This window comes from Leptonychotes weddellii, chromosome 2, assembly GCF_054177405.1.
Source record: "Leptonychotes weddellii isolate Sample4059 chromosome 2, ASM5417740v2, whole genome shotgun sequence".
In the NCBI taxonomy this organism is placed as follows: Eukaryota; Metazoa; Chordata; class Mammalia; order Carnivora; family Phocidae; genus Leptonychotes; species Leptonychotes weddellii.
In genome coordinates, this window is record NC_138370.1 from 42,959,085 (window position 1) to 42,977,444 (window position 18,360).

The following is an 18,360-nucleotide window of genomic DNA, read 5'->3' on the forward strand; positions in this document are numbered from 1 at the left end:
CTCACACCAGTCAGAATGGCTAAAATCAACAAGTCAGGAAATGACAGATGTTGGCGAGGTTGCGGAGAAAGGGGAACCCTCCTACACTGTTGTTGGGAATGCAAGCTGGTGCAGCCACTCTGGAAAACAGTATGGAGGTTCCTCAGAAAGTTGAAAATAGAGCTGCCGTACAACCCAGCAATTGCACTACTGGGTATTTACCCCAAAGATACAAATGTAGTGATCTGAAGGGCCACGTGCACCCCAATGTTTATAGCAGCAGTGTCCACAATAGCCAAACTATGGAAAGAGCCTAGATGTCCATCGACAGATGAATGGATAAAGAAGATGTGGTGTATATATATACAATAGAATATTAGGTAGCCATCAAAAATTGAAATCTTGCCATTTGCAACTACGTGGATGGAACTAGAGGGTATTATGCTAAGTGAAATAAGTCAATCAGAGAAAGACAATTATCATATGATCTCACTGATATGAGGAATTTGTGAAACAAGACAGAGGATCATAGGGGAAGGGAGGGAAAAATGAAACAAGACGAAACCAGAGAGGGAGACAAACCATAAGAGACTCTTAATCTCAGGAAACAAACTGAGAGTTGCTAGAGTGGAGGGGGATGGGAGGGATGGGGTGGCTGGGTGATGGACATTGGGGAGAGTATGTGCTATGGTGAGCTCTGAATTGTTTAAGACTGATGAATCACAGACCTGTACCCCTAAAGCAAATAATACATTATATGTTAATAAAAAAAAATCCTCCTTTCCCTCTTCAACATAAAGGGAGAATTAAAATTCAAATATTTTAAAGAACATGGACCTCTTTGAAAGTGAGACTTTTGAAGTTATTTAATATGACACTGAGTAGAGAGCCATAAAATAAACAAAGACTTCAGAATTTTAGAATGTTAGAGATCATTTAGTTTGCTTCTTTGTAGCCAAACCAATGGGAAGCTCCTTTTTTTAGGCTTCTGAGAAGCAGAACTAGAATTTCTGGACAGCAGTGCTCCATGCTAAACAGTACCTAGCAAAGAGGTGCATAATAAATTATTCTGTGGAACTCTGACTCAGAACATTCTCCACACTTAATCTTCCACCTGGATTCCCTTTAATGCTTTGGAATAACAGATCAGTGGAGATGAGCTTTGTTTGGCTATTTCTAGATGTAAGTGTTAGGGGAAAAAAAGAAAAAGGAAAAGAAAACCACAAAAACCCATTGTGCAGTTTAAATAAAGAAAAATGAGTTTTACTTCCAAGAGAGCTTTTGCCATTTTATTAATGCTTATTCTCCTTCGGAGAGCTCATTATTGAACAGAGTGTGACAGTAGTTTACCATGGTGAATGTGTCTTGTCTGGGCCAGGGGATGAATTAGAGCACTGATAAAGGCCAGAGGAGCGGGCGGAACTGTACCTAAATTACCCCGAGATAGTTGCCAAGCTATTCGACTTTTTTAAAGACCTCCAGAGAGCAACCTTAATCGCCTCTAGTTTCCCTTTTCAGTGTTTAATACCTTTGCTGTCAGGAAATTCTTCCTCATATTTAACCCAATTTTCCCTTGCCACAGTTTGATCCCATTTCTCTTGTTGTCCTTGGTGGTGACAGAATAGCGGGTCATTATCTTGTTGGTAATATCCTTAATGTCCTTGAAGGGCATCAGGAAGTTTCTCCAGTGAAATGAAACATATTCCTTTTCTCTCTTCCCCACCCTTCTTCTCACGGTTCCTATTTGGAAATACAGTCTTTGACATTTTGCACTTAAGTATCTGATCTGAGTATTCACATCAGTCCTTTCTTGAGGCATCCATCGATCCCGTTTTTACTCAGAGGAAGATTGTTTTGTTGCTTCTCTTGCTTGAATGAACTTGTCAGTTGAATGAACTTGTCTGCTCTTTGCTGCCCTCCCTCTAGGTGTGAGGTGCCATTCTAGAGGCTGAAGGGGGTGTGACAAGGAGTTCCTGTCTCTGACTTACACGTACAAGGAGGGATCCTAATGCTTCTAACCACTCATGGTCTCACCATAGACGGATAGTTCATGGATTGGGCCTGCTGGTTTCTCTTTTCCATGAAAACATTTGATTTCAGTTTACATTTTGGTACATTTAGGATCTCCATTGACCTTATCCTCAGAAAGATACAGCATGTCAATAAAGTTGACAGTATCATGCTATCAATATGCTCCACCCTCTTGATTTAATTTTATGAATGTCACAAGGGAAGTTGGAACATACAAACTTTGTATACAGAACTGATGGGTGGACATGTCTCTTTCCCATCAGATTTCTGTACCATCCTCACAAGGGGGTGTGACTGATCTTTTATCTCCCCAGCACGTCTCAGAAATGCGTGACACGTTTTAAGCAAACTTAATGACTGCTGGTTGTTTGTCAAATGAGTTATTGGGAAATTTATTTTGTTGTTGTTGGTTTCTGTCTCCTTATTCCTTTCACCTAAACACAAAAGCAGCTCAGAGCTTTTGCCTGGCTGCCAGGGTGGGCAGCCCTCCCACCTTGGCTGCCAAGCTTTTAGCAGATGAAATAAAAATCTATTTATAACTGGTCTCTGATGGATTTCCTCCCTACCTGTGGTAGTGCTCCATCAGCAGGTGTACTGAACAGATGGAGAAGGGTTTTAATTTTTTCAGTTCAATTAGATCAGCTCTCCAGGTTCAGACCAGCACATTCCCTTTCTTACTTAGTTTCTTCCTCTTGGCATTAAAATTGTTGAGCATAGCAAAAGACAAATGAAGACCAGGAGATACAATGCATGTAGTGCCTGACTTTAAAATAAATACTCTGGCAAAGGAACCAGAGACATCAGACAATTCGACATCAGACAGTATATCAGTTTTAACCCTTCTCTTCCTAGCACCTAATCTTAATGTTATTTAAATTAATATTTGGAGTACTAAAATGCTGAAGTGTATGCATGCTTTCTTTTTCCTTATGTGCTTTTAGCATTTGAATTTACACATTTTGAAAATATATCATGCTATTTTTCAAGAACAGTTTGTCTCTGATAGTAGTTCAGTATATATTGTGAAGAACTGAAATGAGGAGCTGAAGTCATTAATTTCAGGAGGTTTATTTGCCTTCTTTTTCCACCGATGGTTGAATTGTCCAGGAGAGTGATGAAATGGTAGCATGCAGTCCAAAACCAGTCTGAATGTGACCTTACTTAGCTCTGGATTTTACCATCACTAGCCAGTGAAAGATAGGTTACCATAATCTCTGACTTCAACATATTTATAGGTATGTTCTATTTAGCACATTTGCTCTCAGTAGGTTCTATCATCTCTTATTCCCAAGAGCCTAGATTTCAGTTAATCCCTGGCTCTCAGATGTGAGGCCAAGGCTGACTGACTCATTGAGTGATTCATGCATCCAACAGACATTTACTAAGCTCCTGTCCAGTTTTATGACATTGCTGTCACTGAGGCCCACAATTTAGGCCCCACTCTGTTCCCTCTAGCACCATCAAAATTACTTAGTTAATATCTATTGGAAGCTGGTTTGAAACAAGCAAGATTTGGCCTATTTCAGTATTTTTTTTTTTTTGTTTGGAGTAAAACAAGATTTCATTGTTAACAAGGGTACTTCTGAGTTGCAGAAATTCTTCCGGTTTTTAAGTACAGGTTTTATTAGAAGCAAGCTCCGCCACCCCCCATTTTATTTTGCTCAATTCTTAATCATTCCTGGGTGATTTTTTTCATAGATGTGGAGTGTCCAGATTTGTGGCTTGCTCTCTAGCCTCTTTTCCCATCTTCTTGCCCACTAAGATTCATATCAGAGGTGTCTCCAGCAGCCAAGAGAGATTCAAATAAGTCACTGCTGGCTAGAAATGCGAACAGTTTAGTTAGGAGAAATAGCATAAATGAAAACCACCACTGTTCACCCATGTCATTGTCTGATGAGTGCATTTGAAGTTGCACTCTTTAGTTGTTTGCTGTGCTTTTTAAAATGGGCTCTCATATTTGGACAATAACTTAAATATTATCCAGGAAAATCACCTCCTCTGATCCTTCTGTCTCCTTTGCAGAATCTGTCAAGTGACTGTCTTGGTTTTCACAATAGAGATCTCACTTTCGCCAAGGCTGGCTGACCTGTGCTATCTTTGGTAGGTTATTCTATAGAGCTGTGATGCTGTGATCTTTCTTCCTGTTACTTTTATGTGCTGATCCTCCTTGTACCTTTTTGGGGTCACACAGAACAAAATCTAATTCTGATATGTGGCAGCCTTTCACATATTTGAAAAATATCCCTTCTGTATTCAACCATTTATATATGACATGAGTTAGTTGCCTGGCTTTCCTCTAACCCGCTCTAATTTAGCTACTTCTGTACTACAGAGGGACATGCAGAATGTGGAACAACATTTTATCTAGGTGCAGTCTGACAAGTGCTAGGAAAAGCCAGATCATCACTGTCCTAGTTAGAGGTCTAGAGGTCAAGCAGGTCTGAAAATTTCTTATTTGCTCGATTTGACTACATAGAGCATCTTAGACCCCCATAGGACAACAGAGTTTCTCTTATATCCAGAGACAGGCAGAATGCTTCTGGGCTGTGATGGATTCACTTTGATCATCTGGACCGAGCTTCTGTCATGCCTTGGTACTCGCTACAAGGCTGTGTGATCATGGTGTGTCAATGTACGGTGAATGATGTCGAATAGATGCTGAATGACCAATTTGGGGCCATCTGGAATGCTTATGTGGCCTGTGAACATAAATCATTCCACCTCATCCTGGCTTCTTCCCTCATTGCAATGCTGTACCACTGTATAGTTTTCTCTCACAGGGCCACTTAATCTTGTCTCCTTTTAAATACTTTGTAAAAGCGAAAACAATGGGATGCTAGGTCCTCAAAATATATAAAATAGATTCCCAGGTTAACTCCATTTATGATTCATCCATCTCTTCTCCTGTAGCAAGCAGAATCATCATAGGGAGGGACCATCAGACAGGTTTCTTGGTAATTTTTTTTTTTTTGGCATACCTTTAGCATATCATGTGTCATTTCCAAGGGAAAAGGGTGTATGACTGAGGATGGAAGTATCTTAATGTGGGAATGTTTAGTCTCTCCAGAAGTACCTGGCACAAGGTAGGTACTCAGTAAATGTTTGTTGAATGGAGTGAGGCAGAAGCTTTTATTCCATGTTGTGGCCACCATTGTTTCAAAAGCTATTATGCCACAAGAGTGGCAGTGTTTCCTCCAGCCTCCTAATGGGTCCTCACCTAACTGCCACATTTGGGTGGCTCTAGAATGAAGGTCTCTCAAATCTTTATTATTTTACTTTATTATTATTTTTTATTTTAAGTAGGCTCTATGCCCAACATAAGGCTCGAATTTATGACCTTGAGATTAACAGTCGCACGCTCTACTGACTGAGCCAGCCAGGCACTCCCCAAATCTCTATTAAATATGTCAAATCCTCAAGCTATCTTAGATTAATACTATCTCTCAAATAGTTGCCTCATGTAGATTCAGCCTTACTTAATTTACTTTAAGTAGTACTCATTTAACAGATACTTTTTGAATATTTTCCATATGCTAGGTGCTATGCTGAGAACTGGGGATACAGTGGAAAGCAAAAAGTTCAGATCTCTGTCCTCAATACAGTGGGGGGAACAGACCAAATATATCTTACATAGGTAGGGGTGTGTGTGTGTGTGTGTGTGTGTGTGTGTGTAGTATACCACCACAGATTGTAAAGCACAAGTGCAAGGAGCTATGAGAACTTATTTTTGGGCTACTACTATGTGCCAGGCATTTTGCTAAGTACTAGGATTAGATAGAACAAGGATGTTAAAAAGGAAGAGAAATTAAATAGGTATAGTCTGTCATCAGGAAACTGAAAGTCTAGCTGCAGAGAAATAAAAACAATTATGGTCCAATATGAGAAGTCCCATGAGAATTATTATGACCAAAGGGTTACCCAGTCACAGAGGTAGGCATGATCAATTCTGTGCTACAATGAACTTAACATTTGAGTTGAATCTTAAATGATAAGTAGAATTGTATCAAGTGTAGAGACCAGGAGACATTCGAGGGAGGGAAAAGCATAAGTGAAGACATAGAGACAAAACTATGTGGGATATCTGAGGTCTGACAAATAGTTCTATGTGGCTAGAGCACACAGTGAGCGGTGGACTTTTAGAAGGGAAAGTGGGAAGGACATGGTGCAGTTTTTTGAAGACCTTGCTGGAGAAGTTAGGATCCTTGCTATAGAGACAAACCTCAGATGCAGAGGACGTCACAAGGAGAATGCTATGTCAGACTTTACAATGTGAAAATATTAGGTTTAAATGGATGATTTTCTAAGAAAATAGAAATGACCAAAATTGCCTTTAAAGTAGGTAGAAGAGCATAAGTAGATCAAGAATAATGAAAGGCATGGAAAAGGGAAAGCGGTTAAGAAATTAGGATCTAAAATGCCATTGGGATTATGTAGTTTTAAAAGCAGAGTATATGGCTGGAATGCCTAGGTTATTTAACATCTTCGAGAACACAGGGGAAGAAGGAAAATGTGCTCATTCATGTTATTAGACTGGAATAACCTTTTAAGGACAGTCAGGATAAAAGCCCAAATCTAAGATGTTAGCAGTTTTAAAAGAGAACTTCTTTTTGTTTCTCAAAGGAGCCAGCACTGCTCCGTGTACTATGTCCTTGGAACACACTGTCACATTTAAACCTCACACACCCCTCAGTGAGTGCATATTCTGTGATTTATGGTGGGGAGACTGAGGCTTTAGTGAGGACCGACTGGGCTCACTTCATCTGGGCATATAGCCTCTTATTTCTAATGTTGGACTTTTGTGGTCAGCCTTTTTTCTTGGTCAAATTTGCGACAAATTTATATACTTTATTATTTTCAAAGACTCAGTTCTTAGGTTCATTTATTTATCTGAGTAGATTTCTTCTTCTTTATTTGCATTTTGTTTGTTCTTTAATTCATTAGTCTGTTCTGACACCCAAGTCCCAGGTTTTATCAACATTCTGAGACCACCTCCTTATATTAAAAGAATAATTTGCCATAATCAGGTAGAGTTTACTCCAGAAACACAAGGATAGTTCAGTATTAGGATAGCTAGTGTTGTAATGAATCCTATCAGTTCATTAGAGGGGAAACTCTGTATGGTCATCCTGATAGTTACTCAGAACCACTTGATTTAATCCAATGTCTACTTTTTCCTAAAAATGAGGAGACAAAAAGCTCTTTGTAAATGAGAAGTAGAAGGTGACTTTCCTCACACAGTCGAGTATCTATGAAAAGCCATTAGCAATATCACTTGACTTGGTGGAAAAAAAAGCATTCATATTAAAGTCATGACCAGATAAAATGCTTGGTGTCTTCATAGTTAATTCAACCTTGTGTTAGAAATTTCAGCCAATGCCATAAACAATATAAAGAAATAAATACAAATATTGGAAAAGAAACAACGTTATTTTCAGTTATAACTACCTGGAAAGTTCATGAAAAGATACTTATTGAGTGTCTATCGTATATGTTAAGCTCCCTGTCTTGCAAAACTTAGTGTGTTGGGGAAGACATTCAATTAAATGCAATTCCAATTGCATTAAGTTAATTAACTAAATTAAATGCAGTTAATTTCTAAATTAATAAATAACATTACATTAAATTATTAAGTAATTACTTAATTAAATTCCAATTAAATGCAATTCTAGTATAGTGTTATAAATTCCATGATGGAGAAAACACAGAGTGCTTTGGGAACTATCGTATAGTTGGGGCTGTCCTAACTTTGGAACACTGGGCAAGTTTTTCTATTCTTCAGACTTGCCAAGTTCATTACTGCCTTCTGGTGGTGCCATTCCCTCTGTCTGGGAAGCCTTGAACTTTTATGGCTGGCTCCTATAATTACTCAGGTCTCAGCTCAGGTGTCTCCTTTTCAGAGAGGTCATTCCTGACCACCCCATCTAAAGCAGCCCCTCGCCCCCACCAGTCACTCTTTTCCCATCACTCTGTTTTATTTTATTCACAACAAGGTCACTCTCTGTAGTGGTCTCATCTGTTTGTTACTTGTTTATTGTCTCTACTCCCATCACCTAGAACATAGGAATGGCACAAGAACCTTGTTCTTGCTTGCTGTGGTATCCTAAGAGTGGAGAACTGTGTCTTCACCTAGTAGGTGCTCACTAAATATCTGTTGGGTGAATGTGCTGGAAGACAGGAGGTGGAGATGCAGATGACAACTGGCAAAGAAGGCAGGACCTGGGTTGGGTTGGACTTGGCAGGTGTTGTGGACTGAATGTTTGTGTCCCCCTGAAATTCCTTTGTGGAAGCCAAATCCCAGTGTGATGGTATTAGAGGAAGGGGCCTTTGGGAGGTAATTAGGTCATGAGGGTAGAACCCTTATGAGTGGGATTAGTGCCCTTATCAGAAGAGACACCAGAGAGCTGGCTTCCTCTTTCTCTGGTTCCACAACGTGAGGATACAACAAAAAGCTATCAGAAAACTAGGATAGTCTTGCCAGACACCAGATCAACCAGCACCTTGATCTTGGATTTTACAGCCTCCGGAACTGTGAGAAATCAATGTTTGTTGTCAACTGAAGCCACCCAGTCTGTGGTGTATTTGTTATAGCATCCTGAGCTGACTAATAATGCAGAAGGTATGGCATTGATGAGGACAGGTTTTTTTTTTTTTTTTTAACAGCTCTATTGAGAAATAATTGACATATAATGTATCAATTTAAGATGTACAAAGTGATGATTTGATACGTGTTAGTTAACACATATAAGGCTAGTTCACACTTTCATCACCTCACATAGTTACCATTTTTTTTGTGGTGAAAACTTTTAAGTTTTACTATCTTAGCAACTTTCAAATATACAATACAGTATTGTATACTATAATCATGGTGTACATTACATCCCCAGAACTTACTCACTTTAAAACTGGAAATTTGTACTCTTTGATCATCTTTGTCCTTTCAACTCTCCCTGATGCCCCCTGCTGCAACTACTAGTTTGCTCTTTGTTGCTATGAGTTTGGTTTTTTCATTTTTAGATTCTACATGTAAGTGAGATCATACAGACTTTGTCTCTCTCTGATTTATTTCACTTGGCATAATGCCCTCAAGGTCCATCTATGTTGTTGTAAGTGGCAGAATTTCCTTATTTATTTATTTATTTTTAAAGATTTATTTATTTATTTTAGAGAGAGAGCATGAGCGGGAAGGGCAGCGGGAGAGGGAGAGAGAATCTGAAGCAGACTCCATGCCTAACGCAAAGCCCGATGCGGGGCTGGATCCCACGACCCTAAGATCATGACTTGAGCCGATACCAAGAGTCAGACACTCAGACAACTGGGCCACTCAGGCACCCTGCCTTTTTTTAAAATGGCTGAATAATATTCCTTTGTGAGATAGATACATAACATTTTCTTTATCCATTCACTCGTAGATGGACACTAAGGTTATTTCCATATCTTGGCTATTGTAAACAGTACTACAGTAAACATGGGGGTACAGATATCTCTTTGAGATAGTGATTTCCTTTTCTTCAGATATATACTCAGAAGTGGCATTGCTGGATCATATGGTAGTTCTATTTTTATTTTTTTTGAGGAGCCTTCATATTGTTTTCCACAGTGGCTGCACCAGCTTACGTTCCCACCAACAATGCACAAGGGTTCCCTTTTCTTCACATTCTCATCAACACTTGTTATCACTTGTCTTTTTCATGACAGATGCAAAGTGGTATCTCACTGTGGTTTTCATTCATTTATGTGATGATTAGTGATATTGAGCACCTTTTCAGACCTGTTGGCCATTTGTATATCTTCTTTGGAAAGATGTCTATTTTAAAAATAAAGTTGTTTATTTATTCATCATTTATTTATTTATGCTGTTGTATGAGTTCTTTTGGATACTCACCCCTTACCAAATACGTGATTTGCAAATGTTTTCTCCCATTCCATAGGTACGCTTTTCATTTTGTTGATGGTTTCCTTTGCTGTGCAGAAGCTTTTTAGTTTGATATAGTACCATTTATTTATTTTTGCTTCTGTTGCTTGTGCTTTGGTGTCATATCCAGAAAATCATTTCCAAGACCAATGTCAAAGAGCTTTTCCCTAATGTTTTCCTCTAGATTTATATGGTTATAGGTCTTAAATTAAGTCTTTAGTCCATTTCAAGTTAGTTTTTGTGAGTAGTATATGAATCCAGTTGCATTCTTTAGAATATGTGTCTAATGCCATATATTTTTGAGTTTTCCAGCTTTCCTCCTGTGACTGATTTTTAGTTTCATATACCACTGTGGCCAGAAAAGATACTAGATATAATTTTTGTCTTCTTGAGAATGTTGAGACTTGTTTTGGGGCCTAACATATGATCTATCCTAGAAAATGTTCCATGTATGCTTGAGAACAATGTGTATTCTGCTATTGTTGGGTGGAATGTTCTGTATGTGTCTGTTAGATACATTTGGTGTATAACATTGTTCAAACCTTCAGCTTCCTTATTGATTCTCTGTCCATTGTTAAGAGTGGGGTATTAAAACCCCCAACTATTATTGTATTGCTGTTTATTTCTCCTTTTACTTCTGTTAGTATTTGCTTTATATAATTAGGTGCTTTGATGTTGTGTGTGTAAATATTTACAATTGTTATATTTTCTTGACAGATTGATCTCCTTATCATTATATAATGACTTCTTTGTCTCTTTTTACCATTTTTAGCTTAAAGTCTATTTGTCTATATAAGTATAGCTATCACTGTTTCTTTTGGTTATTATTTGTTTGAAATATCCCACAATTCCATCCCTTTGCTCTCAGTATGTATGTCCTTAAAGTGAGTCTCTTGTAGGCAGCAATATCATTGGGTGTTTTTTTTTTTTTTCAATCCATTCAGCCATTCTTTTGACTCCAGTCTTTTGACTGGAGAATTTGATCCATTTGCATTTAAAGTAATTATTGATAGGTAAGGAATTACTATGTCATTTTACTGTTTTTTGACTGTTTTGTAGATCCTTTGTTCCTTGCTTCCTTTCTTGCTGTGCTCCTTTCTGTTTTGATGACTTTTTGTGGCTGTATGCTTGACTCCTTTGTCATATTCTTTTGAGTATCTGCTATAGGGTTTTCCTTTGTGAATATCATGAGGCTTACATAAAATATAACATCCTATTTTAATCTGATAAGTTAACTTCAATGGCATACAGAAGCATTATACTTATATTTCTTCCTCCACCCCCTCACATTTTAGGTTATTGATGTTACCATTTTCCATCTCTTTTGTAGTGTGTATCCAATAACAAATTAATGTACTTGTGGTTATTTTTAATATGTTTGGATTTTAACTTTTAAACTAGAGCTGTAAGTGAATTACATACAAGCATTATAATATTAAGGAATGTGACTTTGACCATGTATTTACCTTTACCAGTAAATTGTACACATTCCTATGTTTTTTTACAATGTTAATTAGCATATTATTTCCATATGCAGAATACTGTATCACATTTCCTGAAAGACAGGTCTGGTAGTGAAGAACTCCCTTAGCTTTTGTTGGTTTGGCAAAGTATCTCTCTTTCATTTCTTTCTTTTTTTTTTTTTAAAGATTTTATTTATTTATTTGACAGAGAGAGACAGCGGGAGAGGGAACACAAGCAGGGGGAGTGGGAGAGGGAGAAAGAAGCAGGCTTCCCACTGAACAGGGAGCCTGATGCGGGGCTCGATCCCAGGACCCCGGGATCATGATCTGAGCCGAAGGCAGACGCTTAACAACTGAGCCACCCAGGCGCCCCCTCCTTCGTTTCTGAAGGATGGCTTTTGGTTGATGGTTTTTTTTTTTTTTTCCTTTCAAAATTTTGAATATATCATTTCACTGTCTTCTGGCCTGTAAAGTTTTTGTTGAGAAATCTGCTTATAGTCTTATTGGAGCTCCCTTGAATGTGAAAAGTCACTTTTCTCTTGCTGCTTTTAAAATTCTCTCTTCATTTTTGACTTCTGACAATTTAATTAGGATGTGTCTAGTTGTAGCCCTTTTCAGTTCAATAAATTTGGGGTCCTTTGGGCCTCATGAATCTGGATGTCTGTTTCTCTCCCTGAGTTTGGGAAATTTTCAGCCATTATTGCTTTAAATAGGCTTTCTGTCCCTTTCACTTCCTTTTTGCCTTCTGGATTCTCATAATGTGTATATTGCTTCTTTTGATGGTATCTCTAAGACCTATAGGCTTTCCTCACTCTTTTTCATTCCTTTTTCTTTTTGCCTCTCTGACTGGATAATTTCCAGTGACCTATCTTTCAGTTCATTAATTCTTTATTCTACCTGGTTGAGTCTGACATTGAAGCTTTCTATTGAATTCTTTAATTCAGTCACTGTATTATTCAGCTCTAGGATTTCTGTTTTTTAAATTTTTTTATGGTTTCTATTTCTTTGTTGAACTTCTCATTTTGTTCATGTGTTGTTTTCCTAACTTCATTTAGTTGTCTGTGTGTTCTTGTAGTTCACTGAACTTCTTTAAGAGGACTATTCTGTTTATTTAAGTTTTTAAATTTTAATTCCAGTATAGGTAACATACAGTGTTATATTAGTTTCAGGTGTATAATATAGTGATTCAGCAATTCTATGTATTATTCAGTGTTCATCATGATAAGTGTACTCTTAATTCCCTTCACCTATTTCACCCATCCCCCACCCACCTCCCCTCTGGTAACCATCAGTTTGTTCTCTATATTTAAGAGTCTGTTTCTTGATTTGTCTCTCTCTCTCTTTTTAAAGAGCATTATTCTGAAATCTTTGGTAGACAGTTCATACGTCTCCATTTCTTTAGGGTCAGTTATTGGAGCTTTATTAGTTTCCTTTGGTGGTATCATGTTTGTATGATTCTTTGTGATCCTTGATTCCTTCTATTGGAATTGCATGTTTGAATAAGTAGTCTCCACTTTCAGACTTTACAGGTTTGCTTCAGCAGGGTAAGGCCTTCACCAGTCAGCTCAGCTTGGGGTACTGGACAGGTCAGCTGGTAACTTATGTTCGTAGCAGGCAGAGCTTGCTGTTGGGGTCTCTGCCTATGTTCTGACGTTGGGAGGGGTGACACTAGCTGGGCTAAGTGGTTGGGTGGGCCTGTTGGCTGGCCTTTGCACTCAGGCAGGGCCACTGGGTGGCTTCTTGATCTGGCAGAGCTGCTGGCTGCGGTCAGGTGAGATAACTGGCTAGACTCTGCAGTCACCTCTGGTTGAGCAAGGTCACAGACTTTGTTCCCTGGCAGGGTAGGTCAGGTAGGTTGTTGGCCATGCTCTGCTGTTTGGCAAGATCACTGGCTGAGCTCTTTGATTGGAGGGGCCTTCAGCTGTATCCCGAAGTTGGGTGGGTCTAGAGACTGGGCTCCACAGTCAAGGAGGGGAAACTGTCCAGGCTCCTTTGTTGAGTTGGACTGCAGGCTATGCTCTGAGATTATGCAGGGTCTCTGGCTGGACTCCCTGTCTAGGTGAGGCCATGGGCTATGTTAAGCAGTTGACTAGGGCTATAGGCTTGGTTCTGTGGCCAGGCAGTACCATAAGCTGGGCTCCACGGGCTTCCTTGAGTCACTTTAGGCTCTCTGGTTGTTGGAGGTCAGAGGCTGTACTTAACAGTTGAGCCAGATTGATGGCCTGGTTCCCTGCCAAACCCTGCCTAATCTGGGCTATAGGATGAGCTTTGTGGTGGAGTGGGTTCTCTGGCGAGGCCTACTAGTCAGGCCAAGAATGGAGGCTATACTCAGTAGTTGGGCAGGGCTGCAAATTTGCTTCCGTGTCTGGGCAGCCTCATAATACAGGCTCTACAGCCAGTATGGCTTGTCTGGTGACCCAGATCAGGTACAATTGCCAACCAAGCTCTATGGCCAGATGGAGCCACTGGCTCAGCTCTGCAGATGGACAGAGCCACTGGCTGGGATCTATGCTCCAGTGCCCCTGCAAGCAAGGATGTGGTTTCCCACAATCTCAGGACTGGTTGCTATAAGCCCTGCTTCCTGTGCCATCTCTCTCTGATCCCTGTTGGTCAAACCCTGCAGGTTTCCGTAGTGATCTCTATGAGGGGAGATCTGAGTGGGCCTCCCAGGAAGCATCCTGTAATACTGGGGTAGCTGGATGTCCACCTTGGACTCTCTTTTTCCATGGGAGAAACTGTAGGTCCAGGGGGCGCTCTTGGTGCAGCACTGTGCCAGTCTGCAGGAGGGGTGATGTGGTTAGAGTGTAGTCCTTCCTCTTATCCTTCTAATGTAGTCCTTTTTGGTCTCTGTGGCTCATTGGGGTGCTTAAGCCTTACCCCAACGTTGTGGGATTCTCACAATGGTATCTTGTTTATGGATAATTGTTAGTAGGTCTTGTGAGAGGGACTGAAGTTGGGAATGACTTAGGTTGCTATCGTGATGATATCACCCTGGGTTTTTGTTTGCTTGCTTGCTTGTTTATGTAGGATGGACTTGAGCAAGTGCTGAGGGGGAGGTTAAGGTTGAAGATACAGAAGAAGGGAGGGAGGCATATTCTTTGGAGGACTGGAATACAGAGCATAGGGATTAGCTTGAAAGAGGAGGAGAAACAGCTCATCCCTGTAAGAAGGTAGGAAGAGGGGATTGGCGCAAAAAGCGAGGTTTATAGGTTTGGTGGTGGTAAGTGGGAAAGTTTTCTTTGAGATGATGTTATCTGCTGAAAGTGAATGGGAGATGGCAGGGTTAGAGGTTTGAGTAAAGTAGATAATAAAATGTGCACTGGCCATTAAGAAGAGAATGAAAGAGAACTGACTAGAAAAACATGGAAGGTAGAAGACTATGAGTTTATAGGGGCAACAGTCTGTGAGTGTAGGTGATTCTCTCTAGAAGCCCTTAGCAGCTAGCTCATGTGTTTGCATGTTTTTTGAAAAATTATTTTTAAAGTTATTTTATTGAGATATAATTCACAGTCTATAAAATTCTCCATTTTACAGCGTACAATTCAGTGGCTTTTAGTGTATTAACAAAATGGTGCAGCCATCATCACTGTCTAATTACAAATCATTTCCGTTAGCCTAGAAAGAAACTCTGTACCCCTTAGCAGACACTATTCATTCTTCCCTCCCCTCAGCTCTTGGCAACCACTAATCTACTTCCTGTGTCTTTTGATTTGTCTATTCTGGACCTTGCATTTAAATGGAGTCATACAATAGGTGGCCTTTGGTATCTGGCTTCTTTTGCTTAGCATAATGTTTTCAAGGTTCATCCATATCACAGCATGCATGTATCAGTACTTCATTTCGTTTTATGGGTGAATATTCCATTGAATGGATATGTCACATTTTGTTTACCCATTCATGAATTGATGGACATTTTGTGTTGTTTCCACTTTATGGCTGTCATGAATAATGCTGCTGTGAAGATTCATGGACGGGTCTTTATGTGGACATACATTTTCAGGTATCTTGGAGCTATACATAGGAGTAGAATTGCTAGGTCACATCACAGCCTAAGTTTAACATTTTGGGGAGCTTCCAAACTGTTTTCTACATTTGCTGCAGCATTTTACATACCCACCAATGACATATGAGGGTTCTAATTTCTCCATATCCTTGCTGACACTTGTTTTTATCTTTTTCCTTATAGCCATCCTGGTGGGTGTGAAGTGGTATCTCATTTCAAGTAAATGCATGTTGAAACTGAGCACTTGGATTGATCCATGTTTGGGATTTTTCTAGGAGGCTCCATGGCAAAAGAAAGTTCTTATGCTTGAGAAGGATGGCAAGTGGATGGTTGAATGAAGTGATGGGCCAGGGAATGAGTTAAGAAATTAAAGAAAGGACATATAAGAAGGAACTATAAAACTTCACTAAAGGGCATAAGAGAAGCCTTAAGTTAATGAAAGAATCAATATTGTAAAGGTATCAATTCTTTCAAAATCTCATATGCAAATGAAATATAAATCCAGTAAAAATCCCAATGAAAAATTTTTGAAGGATTCGCTAAAACAAGTATAAAGTTCAAATGAAACAAATGCATGAGAACACCCAAGATAATATTATAAATACCACATTTTTTACTAACTTAAATGACTAAGATATTTTCAGAAGAAGTTCTCGTAAAGTTTTATTAAATTTATCTGCCTGATCCTTCCTCCAGAATCAAATTAAATTATGGAATATAAGCATGTGATTGTATTCATGATGAAGTAATAAAATAAATGATTTCTCTTTTAGTTAAAACAACAAAGATGAGGACTTATTAAAACACACTATAAAGTTAATGAACAGTGTGGTTTTAGTAATGGAATAAGCCAATGGATTGGTGGAAAAGTAGACCCAGGTTTACATGGGAATTTATTTTAAGATAAAGATGATCATCATCTTTGTCATCAGAATTGAAAGGATGGATAATTTCATAAATGGTGACGTGACAGTTGACTACATTAAGAAAGTGAAGTTGTGTCCCTGTCCCACACCTTCTAGTAAAATAGAGATAGATTAAATACTTATGAAGAAATATATATCCATACAACGTTGGAAGAGAAACTTTGCAGTCATGTGGAGATTAGATTTTGTGGGAGGGTAGGGAGATCAGTGATACAGAGAAGGCCATGGTAAGACACATAGAGAAGACAGACCATGTGAAGACACACAGGGAAGGCAGACCATGTGAAGACACACAGGGAAGACAGACCATGGGAAGACACACAGAGAAGACGGACCATGTGAAGACACACAGAGAAGACGGACCATGGAAAGACACACAGGGAAGACGGACCATGTGAAGATGGAGGCAGAGATTGGAGTGATGCAGCTATAAACAGAGGGATAGCAAAGATTACCAAGCCACCAGAAGCTAGTATGCAGGAAAAGAAGAATCCTTCCCTAGAGCCTTCTGGGGGAGCATCGCCCTGCTGATACCTTGATTTTGGACTTCTGGCCTCCAGAACTGCAAGAGAATAAATTTCTGTGTTTAAGCCACCAAATTTGTGGTAATCTTTTATCACAGCCCTAAGAAATGAATGCAGTGACTAATCAGATTTGATTTGATAGAGGGAGTAGTCAGAAACATTAGAGTTTTCTAAAAGATTGATACCATAACCTGTATTTGATTATTCAGTTCTTGGGAAGACAAGAAGTTCAATTTCATGGTTAGGGAAGCCTCATAGATCTGCATGATGAATTTGAGGAATCTGGACCTGTCCCATAGGGACAGGAATTTTGTCTTAGTCACTGCTGTTTCCCTGGCATTTAGAACAGTTAGAACATAGCCTACAGCCAATACGTCTTTAATGAGTGAAGTGATAAATAGAAAATATACAAAAATACAAACTGTGTCAATTTTTAAAACAAAACATTGTTGTTTTTTTTTTTTTAATCAGCATGTTGTGGGGACAGTAGTGTCAGAATAGCTGCAGTGTTGAAGCTGAGCACTTGGATTGATCCATGTTTGGGATTTTGGTCCTGCACTATGGTTTGGTTTGACCATAGGTCCTGCACATTTCTTTAATCTATAATCCATGGCAATTTAGAGGGAAAGGAAGTGTCAATTCATAGCTGGAACCACTGCTATGACCCAGTGCTGCCCAATTAGGAGCTTTGCTGTCTGCTGTCATGACACATGCCTTACAGCTATGTGTCAAAGAAGGAGAGAACCATCCTTGCAACTAATGACTTTAAAACCCCAGATAGATTATAGTATGAATGCACCAAATAATAGTTCTTTAATTTCACAGATTGAGTAAAAATGTATTCATTTGGCAATCAGTGATTGGCAAGCATACTTACTGTATGCTGAGCACTGTGCTAGGTTCTAGGGTACAGAGTCCAAAGATGGATCGACAGATTGTTGGGGGCAAGAGGCTAGACAAAGAAATAATTTTGATATAGTGTGATAACATGCTATTGTTACAAGCTTAGGATCCTGAAGGAGCCTGGAGCAAGGTCTGCTAAGGTGGAAGAAGGCATCTTAGAGTTGAAAACAAGATTAAGTTCTGTTTGGGCTGTATGTGAGGTAGAGGCTTGGATATTAGCAAAATGGTTGGTTTACCTCATGAGCTAATATGAGGGTGCTGAATATGCACAGCTGCCCAAGATAACTCTGGCTGAATAATGCCTAAAATTCTATCTTGGAATTTTTTTGTCTTGTGCATCCCAGGAGTTCTCTTTCAGCACTGGAATTCCTGTGTAGGACTTTATGAGGCATCTAATTAGGCGTCTCTACTTTGTTGATTGATTTCCCAAGTTGGTCTTCAAGGGAAGAGCAATGACAAAGGATGGAATGGAGGATGGGTAGGTCTAGAGAGAGGTTAGAGAAGAGGGCTCCCTGGGGCCAGAGAAAACACTGGGCATTTGAAGAGAAGGATTGCAAAGAAAGGAGACAGTCCCTAGAAGGAGCACCAAAGAGAGTCTGGAAAGTCCACAGCTTTCCCT

The 18,360-nt window shown here is 39.4% G+C and overlaps 1 protein-coding gene and 1 non-coding gene across 3 annotated transcripts in view; one reads left to right on the forward strand and one right to left on the reverse strand.

Moving 5' to 3' along the window:
- The window catches only part of MSRA (methionine sulfoxide reductase A), a 263,039-nt gene that overhangs the window by 56,099 nt on the left and 188,580 nt on the right, over positions 1 to 18,360 (forward strand). The window lies entirely within an intron of this gene.
- On the reverse strand, positions 5,320 to 5,392 carry TRNAN-GUU (transfer RNA asparagine (anticodon GUU)). The gene has a single exon. It is a non-coding gene; the product is annotated as a tRNA-Asn (tRNA).